The following is a 17,131-nucleotide window of genomic DNA, read 5'->3' on the forward strand; positions in this document are numbered from 1 at the left end:
AATAGTGATAATCTCCTTTCTTTAGCCTTATTTTATAAATCCTGAAGAAAGTAATTTTGGCATTATTCAGTTGTTAAGAATAACAAAAGCAGACAGTTGAATACTAAGGATTCAGCTTCCTTTTAATTTTGGTGCAGGAATTTTAACTTAGCAGATACTGGCACAATTGGGACCACAATAAATGCACATGAAAAATTACCAGAATTCTGAAAGAAGAAAAAAGGCTCTGAGCTTGAGGGTCAGAGGAAGCCAAATTGACACAAACCGAAATACATAAACAGAGAGAATCTAGGAAGAAAAACACCAAAAACTTTTCAACCTTGCATTCAAGCGCCAGCAACAATCAGAATCCTCAGGCATACAACCAAAAAAAGGTCACAGAAATCAGATTACAGATTCTTATCAACTGCCACTTGACAGAAATCACTTAATGGCCAGGCCACAGAATTAAAACCCAGATGCCACCACTGTTGTCACCAGGGTAGATTCAACCCACCCTGTTCAACTAGAGCAAGAACCAGAAGCAGAAACAAATGTGACCAAGAATCAGTTTAGTGTGTGAGAGCCAGAGAGCCCAATCGCCACATAAGCATTATGACAGGAGCCAAGAGAAGATAAGCCAAGGACCCAAGGGGTCCAGGACCAGAAAAGATCCAGGTTCGCTTTAATCTACACATTCACAGTGGAGCCTTCAGAATAAGAGTCAAACAGTAACTCAAAGACATAGGTAAAATTATTAGCATACTATTTAATCATGCACAAGGGAAAACAACAATACATTAATTTCCTCTAAAAATAAAATAAAATAATACAAAATAAAATGACTTAAATATGAGAAAGAGAACTAGAGGAGACAAAAAAAACCAAGCCACTTTGATTTCTTGCTTCGGTAAAACGCTGATCAGCCAGCAGCCAGCAAAAAGGCCTGTCAGGGGATTTTTGCCCTCAGGCAGCCAAATGGGTCATCAAAGGAAGCCATTTCAGCTTTTTGTTTATTCTGCAGAAGACCTGGGGGGTTAACTTGGACACATACAAAACAGGCAGTCTCTGCATTATGTCCTGCAGCGTATCCTTTGCCAGCACCTCCAACTCTAGGTCTGCACCATTTTCTTATTCGAATTGTTCACTGATAATCGAAAAGGTAAATTAAAAGAAGTCAAAGCAATTCAGATTTCAAATGAAATTGAAGAAAAAAAAAAAGCATCTCCACTACTGTAGGTGCAGGAAGACTTGATTGGTCTTGCTTACCCCATCAAGACTCTGCCTCACCACCCACGACTTCACCTTGTTCTCCACGGTTAACAATCTTGCCATCCTGTTGTTTTTCTTCCAAGCACACAAGGTGTGCTTGTGATGGCTACTGTTCAAGTGACCAACTTGCTCTGGGTTTCCTGGGACTTTCTGATTTAGCACTGAAAGTCCTGCATCCAGAGAAGCCCCTCAGTTCCAGGCACAGTGGGACAGTTGGTCACCTCAGTACTTTCCCCTTGAATTGTAAGAATTAGGTCCACACTGCAAGGGTAGTAAGATCCAAGAAAGCTGCACTTTGAAGAGGTTTCTGGAAGCATCTTGCATTTTCTATCTTTTTAAATTGTGGCAAAACATACATAACATAAAATTTACCATTTTAACCATTCTCAGATGTACAGTTCTGCGGCATTAAGTACATTCACATTGCTGTGCAACCATCCATCTCCAGAACTTTTTTATCCTCCCCAACTGAAACTCCGTACCCATTAAACACTAACTTCCCTTTCTCCTCCCCCAGCCCTTGGCAACAAGCATCCTATTTTCTGTCTATGAATTTGACTACTCTAGGTACCTCATATAAATGGGATCACATAATATTTGTCCTTTTGTGCTTTTGGTAATTTCTTAAATTATAAATTGAATTTTACCGATTTTCAATTATAATAGCTAAAATAACCAGCTGTTGACCAAGCGCTACTAGCAGATGAAATCAATATCCAACTTTTTTTTGGCCCTCTACTCACCTTTAAAAATTTATTTAGTGAATGAATGAATGAATGAATGGTTTCCCTACCTCTGCCTCAAAACTTGGGCAGGCCCCAGGACTTTTGCTGGTCACTCTTAAGGAATAAGCAGTTGGTCACTTTCAGTAACAAACAAAAATCTCAACTCCAAAATCAGGGCACATTTGATGTCTTATCAGAAATCCTGCCATCTTCTTACTCATTTGGGGGGTGCTTTGTGTTTGTATGTTGATCCCCACTTGGCCTCTTGCTAAGAGGGAAACCCCTTGTAGCATGCACACATTGAGGAAAGAAGAAAGCGAACAGTCCGTCATCTCAAATCATTAGCAAATCTAACCTGAAAGACACTGAGCAAAGGCATTTGATGGGAGGCCAATTGGAGTCCATCTACCTCCATACCTAGCCTCTTCCTTTAACTTTAAAATACCCGAGACTTCGGACCTGAAAGCTGGAATTTCCCTGCACTTACTGTTCTTTAATTTTTATACCAAAAAATTATAGGTTCACTGTTAACAGGTAGAATACTACACAGATATAAAAAATTAAGTTAATAATTTCCCACACCAATCTCATCTCCAATTCCCCAAAGGGGGAAAAAATATTAACAGGGTAGAGTCTATCTTCACCTCTTTCTCCTCATAAAAATATTGCAGCACAATATTTCATAAAAATCATTAAAATTTTGCTTCATAAAAATATTACATATCTATATACATATAGATTGATGTTATATTATAGTAATTATATTATATTCTTATCTTGTATCTTGCTCTTTTTTCCTTAAGCAGATCAGAGACATCCCCCCCTGAGTCTTTGTAATTCCAAACTTCAGTTTGTTTTCCTCAAGAGAGAACAACAGTGGCTACTCAGGGTGTGATTTAAAGGCATAAATATAGAGGAGACGTTGTCTGGTTGTCCCAAGCTGGCTTTGTCTAGCTGTGAAAGGCTGCTGACTTTCATTCAGAAAGCATAGGTGACTATGTTCTTGAATCAAAGAAAAGAAAGGATATGAATGAATGCTCCTTCGATGGAGTAGATGAATGACCGAATGAAGTAGCCAGTTGGTTTTAATTACAGCTTTCAGTTTTCCCTCAGTTAATAAGCATTGAAACCATTCCACCTCTGGTCAAAAATAACAAGTAGGTGGTATTGTGTTTATGATTATATATCTGAAATCTATGAAGGGAAAAACAAATAGTAAATTCATTCTCTGGATTTTTCTTCTTATGGTTTACATGTGATCTACCTATTTTGCTAAAGTCTCACCGTTTCTAAACGGTGCTTTTTAGACCTTCAGCATCTGTAATGTGAGGAATGCTAAGTGCAAATGCAGATTCCTAGGCCGTGTTTTGACCGCCCCTGGATCAAAATATCTGCAAATAGAATTTGTATTAAAAAAAATTTCCGCAGGTGATTCTAGCATACACTAACTTGTTTGAAAACTACCCCTAGGCCTCACCACAGGCTCAGAGATTTGCTGATCTCATCTTTTAAAAGACTCTAATCATCTTCTCTAGACTTCAGATACCTAGCATCCCCCCACCTCCTCCCCTTTCCTGTCCACCACCCCCAAGCACGTTACAAAAACAGGAAGCTTGCATACTCTTGGGTCCAGCTCAATGCAGGCAGGCTCTGAATAGCCCCTGGGTCCCCAGAAGAACATGAAGAAGGAGCTGCTGATTTGATTGGGCCTAAGAATTGCCCTTGACTCTTTGTGTTCAGACCTAGGAAATAGTAGTTCTGAGTCTGCTGAGACCCTAACAAGCATTAGAGGTAAAACATTTTCTATCTCTAGGAGAGGCTAGAGCAGCATGCAAACACCTTTGTGGATGCTACGAAGAAAGCCAAGAAGGGAAAGAAGAGCGAGGATTAATAAAGGTAGTGACTGCCTTTTGCATCTTGTCATTCTCAATACCAACAGTCAATGACAGTTCTCGAATGAGTATAGGTCAACATGTGAATGAGTGATTGGGTGAATTTGTTTCATACTTTTTGGTGACCGAAAACAACAATAGCAACCACAATTTCCTAATCCCTGAGATTGTTGCCCACTTGAAAAAGACACGTGGGTGCTTCATATTGGTCTTCAGTCAGAATGTCATCTGTAACTTTTAGTAATGTCTACAAGGACCACTGGTGGGAACCGATTCAATAGGCTTTAAAACTCCAGAGAGTAAAGCATGGAATTCCCTGGAAATGCTTTGTCATGAAGACACTGCTAGGAAGCAACTCTGGAGCTGTGTGGGTGCCTAATTCAGAGCCTCATAAACATAAAAGAGAAATAGTAAAACTGAGAAAAGCCAAGGTCAGAAAGCTGCTTTGAGCCAACACATTACTGCCCACCTGCTAAGTTCTAGGCTATTCTGCCCAACCTCAAGGACCCCGAGCTCTTTCCAGGTTAGGAGGAATGAAAGAAAACAGATTCTTTGGAGAGAATGGAAAACAATATTTCATGGGAAAAATGAGAAAATTAGCCAGAATAAAGACATAATTTGCCACCAAGACATCATAGTTTCTTCAAAGACATAATTCACCTGCTGAACCTATCCACAAATATTTTTGAAACTCAGAAACATGCAGCACATTCCCTATAAGAGGATATTACTGTGACACGCTCAACCAGGGACCCTGTCCTGCTGGTGGACTGACACTATGATAGCTCCCAGTGTTCACCTCCTGGTATTCACACTCTGTGTAATCCCCTCCCCTTGAGAGTGAGAAGGCCAACAGAATACAGCAGAAGTGATGGGATGTCACCTCCTCCATAATTATGTTGTAATCTCTGTCTTGCTAGATTTTCCATATTGCTTTCTCAGCTTGCATACTTTGATGAAAAAAGTGGTCACGCTGGAGAGGTCCACATGGCAAAGATTGGAGAGCAATCTCCAGCCAATAGCTAGGAAGGATCTGCAACCCTCAGTCAAACAGTCCTCTGGGAACTGAATTCTGCCAACAACCTGGATGAACTTAGAAGTGGATCCTTCCCAGCTGAGCTTTCATATGAGACCACAGCTTCAGCTGGCAACTTTATTTCAGTCTTGTGAGGAACCCTAAAACAAAGGAATCAGCTAAGCTATGCCAAACTCTTGACCACAGAAACTGTGAGTTAATAAATGTATATCATTTTAAGCCACTAAATTTGGGGTAATTTGTTACACAGCAATAGATAACTAATGCAATCCTGATCCAAGCTGAGATATCGAGGAAAGAGTGTTTGGTTTTCACAGTTCTGAACAATTACTCTTGCTGCCCTTGCCTTGCTGGAGTCTGTGAAATAAGACACACTCTTCCAAGCTGCCTGTATCCAGCACATATATTACAACCTCTGCAGCCAGGGGGGTAGGGGGGTGGGGGAGGGGCCTGGTCTGAGAGGTGCCAAATGGGGAAGTCATTTAGTCCATGAAAAGATACTTACTGATTTGTTAAAACAGAAACTGGTATTAGCCTGTGTTCTAAAAAGCTTTTAAATCTCAGAGAAGAGGATGATAAATTGAGTGCTATGTCCACATTTTCAGTCAAAGGCTTTAGTTATAAGTAATTCCACATGCTGTAACCATCAGCAGTATGCAAGGAGGTCGCCATATGAAATAAACCTTCATTTGCCTGAAGCCAGAATTTACATTTTCTTTAAGATGAGATTCACATCAACACACACACACACGCACACGCGCGCGTGCGCGCAACTGTTTTTGTGGGAGGATGGACTAACTGAACTCACTTTTCAATTGCATCAGCTTCTTTTTTAATGTAGTGATGAATGGATTCAATTAGATGAAAACCATACTTGTGTTGACATATCAGGAGTGTTATTTCTTCCCACAGATTTCATCATGCACAATGACTAAAGGCACTGCCTTTCTCTGCTGTCTTTCCAGGTTACACTTATAGGCAGCTCTCTTACCAGAAGAGTGTAGATGATTCTTAATGTGACACTGACATAAAGGAAAAGAGAAATCCTCTGAGACACTGGTCAAGAGACAACAGGTTCTCTATTCTCTTTTTACTCTTCAGGTCTCCCTGGACTCAGCTGACCAATAGAGTATAAGACCTGAGTCACACAGGGCTTCTCTTTGTTAAATTTGTATATACCCTCAATGCAAAGTTCGGGGGTCTACAAGGCCATCTTTACCTCTGTTATCAACTGCAAGTTAGAGAGCCCCCAAGATCACCCTCGAGTTTGATAATTTGCTAGAAGGACTCATAAAACCCACTGAAAGCTGCTATACTCACAGTTACAGTTTATGACAGCACAGGGACACAGATTAAAAGCAGCTAAGGGAAGAGGTACATAGAGAAGGGTCCAGGAGAGTCCCAAGCATGGGACCTCTAGCACGGGACACTAGTGGAGTTATGCAGACACTGTTTATTTCTCACAGGTACAATGTGTGACAATATGCATGAGCTACTGCCAACCAGACAAGTTCACATGAACCTTGGTGTCTAGAGGTTTTATTGGGGCTCAGTCACATAGATATGGCTGACTGCTCATGTGGACAACCTTATTCTCCAGAGGTCAAGTTCACGCCTCATGACCCAAGGACCCCTACTATAAATCACACTGCTAGCATAGACTATCTGGCATGGCCAAACGTCCCCAAGTTAAACAAATCAGGCAGGACATTCCAAGGTCTTAGAGGTTACCTCCCAGAAGCCAAGGGCAAAGGGCAGGCCTCTCTGGGGGAAAGGTTAATCCTTTACTGCATACCATACCAAAGCCTATGCAGACTTTCCTGTTCCACTTGGCAGAATTTCCCTGCAACAGCTCTCCGAACTTACACCTCCCCTAATCTCTTCCGTCCTCAAGAACGGCACCAACAACCACCCAGGTGATCAAGCCACTACCACCCTAATCCATGGAGTGTTTCTGGTGAGCGCAGCCGGGTAGGTGAGGGTAGCGCGGGCCGGGGACTTCCGGGTGCCGCCGGGATGCTGAACCCCGGCCCTCCTCCCCCGAGTAGGACCCCAAGCGAGCCCCGCCCGACCCCTGAGCCTCCAGCCATGGCTCCTCTGCTCGCGAAGTATGCTTACCTGCAGAGCCTGGCCAAGAAGATCTGCTCCCGGCCCAGGCCCGAGCCACAGAAGCGCAAGTCGGCTGGCAAAACTCAAGTCTTAGAAGCTGCCGGACTCCTAAAAAAGGAGAGGAAGAAAGCACTGAAGAAATCCCAGGAGCGGGAGGAAAAGGCTGCAGAGGCCAAGGCCCGGGCCCCCGCGGAGAAGTCTCAGGTCCGGAAGCCGGTGGCAGCCGAGGAGGAGGAGGCCTCCAGCTCCACCGGGGCCCCTGCGGACGGCCTGGACAAAGAGCCTCTTTACTTGCCTTGGACGTTCTGCGGCAGCGCCTGCCTGAAAAGATACCGGAGGCGCGGGGCCAGGGCAGCGCCAAGGAGCTGTCTCCCGCCGTTTTGGAGAAAAGACGTCGGAGGAAGCGGAGGAAGCAGGAGCGCGCGCGACCGGAAGGAGAAGCAGCAGCGGGAGCTGAGGGCAAAGCGGAAGGCGCCCAGGGCCCCCGAGGCGCGGAGGACGCTGAGCGGGCCCTGAGGCGCCCCGCGAGGAGGCGCAGGGCCGGCCGGGGCTGCTCTTCAACAAGGTAGAGGCGACCGAAGGGAAGCCGTCCCGCAAGGCGCAGCGCAGGAAGGAGAACAGGCAGAAGCGGAAGAGCAACCTGACGCCGCTAACAGGCAGGACCTAGGCAGCCGCTGAAGCGCCTGCGGGCCCGGCGGGAGGAGCTGCGGGCCGCGGGCGCGGGCCAGGCCCGGGAGCTCGAGGCAAAGATGCAGTGGACGAACCTGCTGGACAAGGCCGAGGGCGTGAAGATCCGCGACGACGAGCACCTGCTGCAGGAGGCCCCGAAGCGCAAGAAGAAGGGGGCGCAGTGCCGGCGCACATGCGAGAAGCGCACGGCGCGTGTGGCGGAGAAGACGCAACAGCTGCGGGACCCGTGGCGGCAGAACCCGCGCGAGAACAAGGCGGCCAAGGCTGAGCGGCGCCTGGAGAAGACCCGCAAGAGGGGCCGCATCCTGCCCCAGGACGTGGAGCCGACCGGCCTGGCCTGAGGGCCCGAACCCGACCCCGACCCCGGCAGGCTCAGGCTCCCAGTGGAAATCGGACGCTGCCCCGCTGCCCTCACCGACTTTTCGGGGCTTAGGCCGCACGTGCAGAAGAGCCTTCAGATCCGGGGAAGGGGTGACCCAGATCCGGGATCCAGCCTCCTCTGGTGAGGCCAGAACGCTCCCTGAAAATTCCGGGGTGGGGGACGAGGGAGTGGTGAGGAGGCAGTGGGCATGGGGAGGGGGTGGGTCTTCACTGACCTCCTCCTCCTCTCCCAAGTTCACAGGAGCAGGAAGGGAATGGCCTGTGTGACTGCTGTGTCAGCCCCAAACTCTCTTGGAAAGGACAAAACCCAACCCCTGTAGCCAGAGCTGAAGGCGGTATTGACAGGCTTGGTAACTGGGAGAAGGCGGGGCCATCCTCAGACTGCCTGGAATTGAATTATTCTAAATTTATTTGTAAGATGGATAAAGATTATCATTCAAGATAAACATGCACATTAAAAATCCTAAAATAACCACTAGAAGATAGAAACCGTGTTACTAAACTAGAAAGAAGAAAAATGTAGTGGGGTGGACAGTGTCAGTCTAGGAGGAGGTGGGAGAGGAAGTAAAACCTAAAACTAAACCGGGGGAATGGAGGGTACACAGAGGCAGAATTAAGTCCAAGCCCACAGGCAGCCAGAACGAATGCACGTCGACAAAACTCAGATGAATTTTATGGTATGTGGATTATATTTCCAAAAAACTGTTAATAAAATTCTTTTGACTAAACTCCAGTTAAGAAACAGATGGTAACCAAAAGGAAGCTGGTGTTAGCTGTATCATAAGATGAAGTCGACTTTAAGATAAAAGGCACTGGGACTTCCCTGGTGGCACAGTGTATAGGACTCTGTGCTCCCAATGCAGGGGGCCGGGGTTCGATCCCTGGTCAGGGAACTAGATCCCACATGCATGCCACAGCTAAGGAGCCTGTGTGCCGCAATTAAGACCCTGTGCAACCAAATAAATAAAAAAAAAGAAAAAAAAAAAAAGATAAAAGGCACTGCTAAGGAGGACTATCACCACGTAATGAAAAGGGTTTCAAATCACCTGGAAGGTAGAACAGTCGTGCACCAGGAACATAGCTTCAAATCTGTCTAGCAGAAACTGACACAACTACAAGGAGAAATCAATTCACAAACCAAAGTGGGAGATTTTTAACATCTCTGTTAGGAATTGATAAACCAAGCAGACAAAATCAGATGGATATGGAAGGTTTGGATGAGAGCATTTATAAGCTTGATCTGTTGGACACACAGAACAGTGTATCTGAAAACAGTATGTACTTCAAGCACACATGGAACAGTGGTGAAAACCAACCATCTCCTAGTCCATAAAGCAAGTCACATTTCAAAGCATCAGTGTCATACAAAGTATATGATCTGGCCACAGAACAATGAAAAAACTTAAGAGGTAATTGTTAAAGTTTCCTGTTTGGAAGCTTAGAAACACACTTCTAAATTACCTGTGAGGCAAAGAATCATCCCTAATGGATGTTAGCGAATATTTAGGACTGAAAGATAATGAAAATGCTATGCGTTAAAATTTGTGGGACACAGCTAAGGCAGTGCAAAAAGCGCTTTGTAGCCTTAAAAAAAAGAAATTCTCACCTGGACTATTGCCAGCTCATAACTCCTTATCTCCAGCCTTGCCACCTCACAGGCTAGTATCCACATAGTAAAGAACTCAAGTCATTCCTCCTCTATTTAAACCCAACCTTCCCATCCCCCAAAGGTGTCCCTTCACATCTAGAATAAAATTCAATATTCCTCTTCCTGGCACACTGACCTCCCCTCATTCATCTCATATTTGTCTCTCTATGACCACTTTGCTCTGCCCACTCTGGTCTTTTTTCTCTTCCTCCAAGCTCATTCCCACGCTAGGGCCTTTGCACTGCCTGTTTTCTCTGCATTGAACCTCTGCCCTTAAACTTCCCCCAAGATTATCTTTCTTATTATTCAGATCTCAGCTTAAATGTCACTTTGTGGTGTCATCTTCCCTGGCTATTTAATCCAAGAGTCTCCCAGACACCCTCAAACTCACAACCCTTTCACAATGACATCCAACGCACTTAGCAACAGCTATTATTTTTCTGGTTTGTTTGTTTGTTCCCTGCCTCCCACCCATAAAAATATAATCTCCATGCAAGCAGGCACCAGTCTGCCTTTTTCATACCTGTATTACCTGCTCTTAGAAGAGAGTCTAACACATAGTAGGTATTCAATAAATATTTGCCTGACAAATGAACGTATGCCCTTTTCTTGAAAGTCAACTGGTAACCACTGGTTTATTCAACAAGTATATGAGCACCTTCTCTACAAAAGGCCAGACACAGGTGAGGCTAGGCAAAGCCCGCCCTCGAGAGCATAAGAGAGCCTAACAGTAGTATCAGAATAAATAGCGTTCATCTTTGTACCTTCCACAGCATCGAGACAGTCTTGGAGCTCATTAAAGAGTGAAAGGACAAAAGAGGACGCTGCTAAAATGGTATTAGAAATTCAGAGGGAGAAAAGAGTTCTTAAAAATGAAAGGATCCCACCTGAAGCTTAACACAATATTGTAAATCAACTATACTTCAATAAAAAAAAAATTTTTTAATGAAAGGATCAGGAAAGATTTCACATAGGATTTGTGATGATGGGAAACAAGAGGCTCGTCATTCTAAGTAATGGGAGCAGTACAAATAAGGCACAGAGGTAGGAAGGGATACCTCTGGGCAAGATTAAGTAGTTCCATTTGGAAGAAGTGTAGGGTGTATAAAGAGGAATTCTAGGAGATAAAGCTGGGAAGGTTGGTTGGGATCAGAATTGATATAAGTCCCTATAATTACAACTCTAGACAACGTGGAGCCTCTGAAAGTTTTTGAAAAAGGACTTACCATGACTGAAACCTTGCCTTAAAAGGGTTGAACTCAGGCAGGATCAGCTTCATGAATATGCAGACTCTGCCATCACCGAGGACCCTGAGCACAGAAGGGCCCTGTGCTTGGTGTAATGTCCTGCTGCCATGGTGTTGAAAGTTTAAGTAATTTTGAATAAGGGGCCCTGCATTTTTCATCTTGCACTGGGACCTTCAAACTATGTGGCTGGTCCTGAAGTCAGGAGAGAGTGATTATGAATGATTAAAATAAGGGGGAGTCAGGAGGCAAGGAGACCAGATAAGAAATCATAATAATAGTTCAAGGAAAAGCTAATGAGGATATGAGGTGGGGAAGCCTTCCTAATCTTAGTAGATACTCTAAGTATTTAGAGGTAATAAAGAAAGCCTTGGGTCATAGACCCAAAGATATTCTTCAAAACTCTCAGCTCCAAACTACACAGAATGATTCTTAATATGTAAGTCAGGAGGAAGTTGAAAGTTTATAGGAAGCCATTGGAAGTTTTTGAGCAGGGATTTTATATAAGATTTAATTTAACAAATATTTATTGAACACCTGCTATGTGCCAGGCATAGTGGTAGAATTAGAAACCTACTGGGTGCCAGAGATTAGTGTTACCAAGCAAAAGCTCACTGCCCAAGGCACACAGAAGCCAATACTCTGGCACTGGCTTTTGAGAAAAGAAAGAGCTTTATTGCGAGGTCGACCTGCAGAGCTCAAATCTGTCTCCCAGATCCAAGGTTCAGGGCGAAATTTAAGGAATTAGGAGAATTTCAAACCTGGAAGCCGATTGGCTAATCTTGAATCAGTCCATATATGGTAATCAAGCTACTCTTGCTGCTGGAAGCTGGATTTTCCTCCCTGAAGGAGTTCTTGCTTTGTAAAGAGCTCTGGTGGCAACATTTCTATTCTTTGAATTCCGTAGACTGAAGATCCTTGGTTCCGGGGTCATCCTGGAGACACAGGTTTCCGTGTTGCACATGCGCAGTGATGTCTCTGCAAAATAACTTCAGGTTTTATTAATCAACAGCCTGTTTTTAAAAAGCAAAATCATTTTAAGCTGGTCCATGTTTTACATGCTATTTCATAACAGTCCCTGCCATAAACACTGCCAGAGTAGGAAGAATTCTGTATACAGATATTTTTCAGTTATGGTCACCACATAATTTGATCACTGTATAAAGTGTTACACTGAAAGAAAATGTAATGGTTTGCGGGGAGGAAATGGGAGAGCATCTTTCTGCTCTTAAGAAGGCTTTGAGGACATTTCAGAAAGAACCTGGGGTGGTAGGTGAAGAACTGGCTCCAAAATGAACTTAAACCTCATGTCAAGCAATGCACCATTTCAAAATGCAGTGCTAGCTTCCGAGATTTTCAAATCAGATCAGCAAATCTCCATTACAAAGAACAACTGCAGATTTTCTTTTCTAAGACTAAATGCCTCACCAATACATTCTAACTGGCTTTTTCTTTGGTTTATTCTGCTTACCCCAAGTCAGCGTTCAAGGCTGTTGGTTTATATAACCTGGAAAACAAATCTAATGGAAACCATTAGGTTGTCATCAAGGGAGAGCTGGATAAGAAGCTCTTGAACTTGTTTCACCCTCTCAAAGGGCAGGACTTATTTTTCTTACCATGCAAACAGTAGATTGGTGAGAAAGCAGAGAGCGATGCAAACACAGACGTGGCTGCTCTCTGAGATTTTTCCTCTCCTCAGAAAGCAAAGTGAACACACATGGCTCTTGGTACTGTTCACCTGCTTTGTTCCTTCCTGTCCTCTTCCCTTATGGGAAGAAAGTCTTTTAACATAATCACGCATCACAATTAAGGCTTTCAGGGTAATGGGTATTAGCAAGAGAGAGGTGAATCTGTCTGGTAGGTGCCTCATTCTGAGGAATACAAAGATCCACTGTTATTTTCCCAAGATGCAGTGACCTCAGACCAAAGGGGCACAGAGTGTCCTGGGCTTGGCCAACCATGGTAGCAGCTGGTTGGAACCAGAATCTTGGGAGGTGGAGTGGGAGGTCGGGGAGAAGGCAGAGGAGCAGAGAAGGAAGAAGTGGGGGAAACGTGGAAGGGCTCTCTGGGCTCCAACCCAACGTGTAATGTATGTATGTTACACCTTTGGTTAACCCCCTGGGATGACAGGAATTGGTTCTGAGGGAGACCCAGGTCTCCCTGGCACAGAGCTGGTCCTACATGCCCCTATAACTGGGGCTCTGCAGAGCATCATGACCCCCAGTTATACAAATTTCATAACAGGAAGTCTTCCCAGCCTCTAGGTCTTTACATATGCTATTCCTCTGCCCTCAATTCTCTTGCTTTGTATTGACAGCCATTGAATCATCCTTAAGACCCAACTGGCACTTTATCTCCTCTTGGGAGCTTTCCCTGACCTCTAGAGACAGTGAGGCTCCCCTGTTCTAAGCTGCCAGGATACCTCATTGCACTTCCAGGGCATCTCTAACATGTTGTACAGTCACCGTTGCCTGTATAATTGTCTCCTTCACTAGATTGTGAATTGCTCAAAGGCTGACTGGGTCTCGCTAATCTTACATCCATACTAGCTCGGTGGCTAACACAGTGCATAACAGGTGTTTCATTAGTGTTTAGTAAATGAAAAAAAAAAAAAAGCCAAGAATAAAGGATCAGTTTTTGTGAGGCAAATGTGTTACCCATTTGGCCAGATGTGCCCAGTGAAGGAAGTCTTTGAGGGACCTAAAAGTCATACATTTCATAGTGTCCTGTGAAATTCAAGATAAAGGAAGCCACCCTGCTGAACCTAAGAGCATACCTGGTCGATTCTCCCCTCTAGGGAGCCCCAAGGAAGGAAGATCATTATGAACTGCCATGAAAAATGGGAATCATGTCGAATGGGTTCATTTGACTGCCCAGGAAATCTTATCATCCATTCGCAATCTATAGTATTAGAGTTTTGTGTGCTCTTTTCTGATGATCAATTTTCTACCTGTCAAATTAGAAAGGGCCGGCAAAAGGCAGAGATAATCCTTCTTGGTCTGACTGAAAGTATTTCCACAAGTGTCTAAAGACAAAATAACCTACGCATCTAGACTCATAGCTACGTGAAGGTAACTATTGGGAAGTTGTGCCAGGTGCTGCATTGGCATGGCCTTTTCTCCAGTGCCTTATACATTAATTTTAAAAGGTTCTTGACATTTCTGTAGAACTGATATAATCATTTTCAGAGAAAGGTGCCTGTCCTAAGAATGGGTGTATTTTATTTTTGATCTAAGTGATATGAGTTAGAATTATTATTCTACCCAAAAAAGACATGGCAATAAGCTGAACAATCCTTATCTATAAAACTTTTTCCACATTTCAAAATATTTTCATATATAGTATCTCCTTGACATTCACCAGTAATCCTATGGAAGTAGCCCGACCAGGGGGTTATTACTTAAACATTAAGAAAAGGGAATTGGGGGGCTTCCCTGGTGGCACAGTGGTTGAGAATCTGCCTGCCAATGCAGGGGAAACAGGTTCGAGCCCTGGTCTGGGAAGATCCCACATGCCACGGAGCAACTAGGCCCGTGAGCCACAACTACTGAGCCTGCGCTCTAGAGCCCGCGAGCCACAACTACGGAAGCCCGCGCACCTAGAGCCCGTGCTCTGCAACGAGAAAAGCCACCGAAATGAGAAGCCCGCGCACCGCAACGAAGAGTAGCCCCCGCTCACCACAACTAGAGAAAGCCCACGCGCAGCAACGAAGACCCAACGCAGCCAAAAATAAATAAATAAAATAAATAAATTAGTTAAAAAAAAAAAGTTCCCCTGGTTTTTGCCTAAAAGATAAAGGCTGACATTTCCAGATGAGATTAACGTGTAGCACAAGGATCTAACTCACTGCACCAAATATTTTGGCTTCTCCACATGGTGGGTTTGATTTTTCCTACTCCTTGAAGTGAGGTGTAGCTGAGTGATTCGCTTTGGTGGGCTGAAGTTTTGGAGTCCAGTGCACAAGTGGAGACACTCTTTCCCTCTGCCATTTAGGTGGTGGGTACGCCATCAGCCTCAGTCCCAGAGTAAAGCCAATGAGGAGCAGAGCCCCCAGCTGACACATAATGGACCCAGGCAGGGAATAAACCTTTGTTTAATTGAGGTGTATTGTTACCACAGCACAACCTGACTTACCCTGCCTGATACACTCCATGCAAGGGCTTACATGCAATGACCTTATGGAAATGACCAAAGAACCATAAAAATGGGGGCAGTTGTATCTCTCTGGAAGTTAAGGAAGAGTGCCATCCATAAGCCGTCAGTTTGGAGAAATTTCAACAAGATAAAATACGTTTAAGGAAGGATAACAAGGGATGACTCAATACTCCTTTAAATAAATTAGTAACCTAGAAATGTTTACTTTTTCATGCTAAATAGGGACATGGTGAGGAGGCCTCCCTCACCAATAATAATAATAATAATAATACTCCCCAACTTTTGGGTTTGGAGAAGAAAGTACCTTAATAGTTGCTGGTGGGGCATGCTGTGATAAGCCCTAGCTTTGTTCCAGAAGGTACCATTCTGCTCTCCCTAAGATAACACACAATATGCACCCACGTGAAGAACAATCTAGAGCCACCTCCCCAGGTGGAGGTGGTGGCATGTGGTGACTCAAAAACGCTGTGCCGAATCTGATAGAGCACTGAATGACTGGCACAGGGACCCGCCAACCAGCATTCATGTGGCCCCTGTACGGAAGATGCTATCTCCTGAAGCAAAACTTTGAAGCATGAAAGCAGAAACATATTTGGCATATCTCTGTTGGCTTTTATTTTTTATTTTATTTATTTATTTTTATTTGTTTATTTATTTATTGGCTGCGTTGGGTCTTCATTGCTGCTCACGGGCTTTCTCTAGTTGTGGTGAGCAGGAGATACTCTTCATTGCGGTGCACGGGCTTCTCATTGCAGTGGCTTCTCTTGTAGTGGAGCACGGGTTCTAGGCGCATGGGCTTCAGTAGTTGTGGCTTGCGGGTTCTAGAGCGCAGGCTCAGTAGTTGTGGCGCACAGGCTTAGTGGCTCCATGGCATGTGGGATCTTCCTGGACCAGGGCTTGAACCCATGTCCCCTGCATTGGCAGGCAGATTTTTAACCACTGCGCCACCAGGGAAGTCCCTCTGCTGGCTTTTAAATCACAGAGGATAAAAACAGCACTGATACTATGTGAACTGTGAATTCACATTCTGGATAAAAATGACGTCAGAGTGAAAGGGGACACATTCAGACTGAGAGGGTATGCCCACCGCACGGCAAGTGGAGGGGGGATAAGTGGTGGGGTGTCTCAGGTCATGGAAAGGGCAAACAAGGATTTGAAACCAGAAAATCAGGAAGCCATTCTTACCTCCCCCATTTAGCAGCTAAGTTACCTTGGCCAAGATTCTTGTTAAAGCTCAGGTTCTTGATCAATGAAGATAATAATCCCTACAATTGAGCACTGCTGTGAAGGTAAAACAAGGTCATATGTGGGCAGAAGCGCTTTGTAAATTATGAAGTTCTGGTACAAGTGGTAATTGTTTATCTTTGGGCAGGACTGAGCGTTATAAAGTCATTTCTTAAACAGCTAGAAGCTGCCTCCTCTATCTCCCTAAGTCTCCTATTTCAGTTCCTCATAGTTAGTTGACATGTTAAATATTTGAGTGATAGGAAAGAAGGAAGGAGGGAGGGAGGGAGGGAGGGCAGGAAAAGATAGAAAAAAAGAAGGAATCCTCATTTTGCCCATTGGGATCATACAAAATTAGTTTAATTCTTCTTTCAGATAAATATTTACTTAAAAAATGTGTTTCCTACTTTATTCCAAAAAGGATATAAGGGATCTTATAAGGAAAACTAAAATACAATAAAAGAGCACAAATTTTAAATAGTGCAGAAGAAAAAAGACTACAAGGAAAAGGGATAAGAATGAGCTTGGAGTGAGGCGGTCCTCAGTCTGGCTATGGTGAACCACCTACTGGTTCTAAGCTTTGCAGCATCCAACACAAGAAAAGAAACATGATCATATATACAGTTCCCAACATCCATGAGGCAAAAAACAGAGCTGTCATTCAAGAGAAGTACTGATCTTCTTAGTAGTGAAGATAAGCATTTTTCCAAGAAGACACCATGGAAGGAAAGCATGACACCCTCAGCCTTGCTCTTCAACCAACAGAATAAGAAGCT

At 44.2% G+C, this 17,131-nt stretch overlaps 1 pseudogene; it reads left to right on the forward strand.

Moving 5' to 3' along the window:
- Positions 1 to 6,992: 6,992 nt before the first annotated feature.
- Positions 6,993 to 8,044, forward strand: LOC137770786 (surfeit locus protein 6 pseudogene; annotated as a pseudogene).
- The last annotated feature ends 9,087 nt before the right edge of the window (positions 8,045 to 17,131 follow it).

This window comes from Eschrichtius robustus, chromosome 10, assembly GCF_028021215.1.
Source record: "Eschrichtius robustus isolate mEscRob2 chromosome 10, mEscRob2.pri, whole genome shotgun sequence".
NCBI lineage: Eukaryota > Metazoa > Chordata > Mammalia > Artiodactyla > Eschrichtiidae > Eschrichtius > Eschrichtius robustus.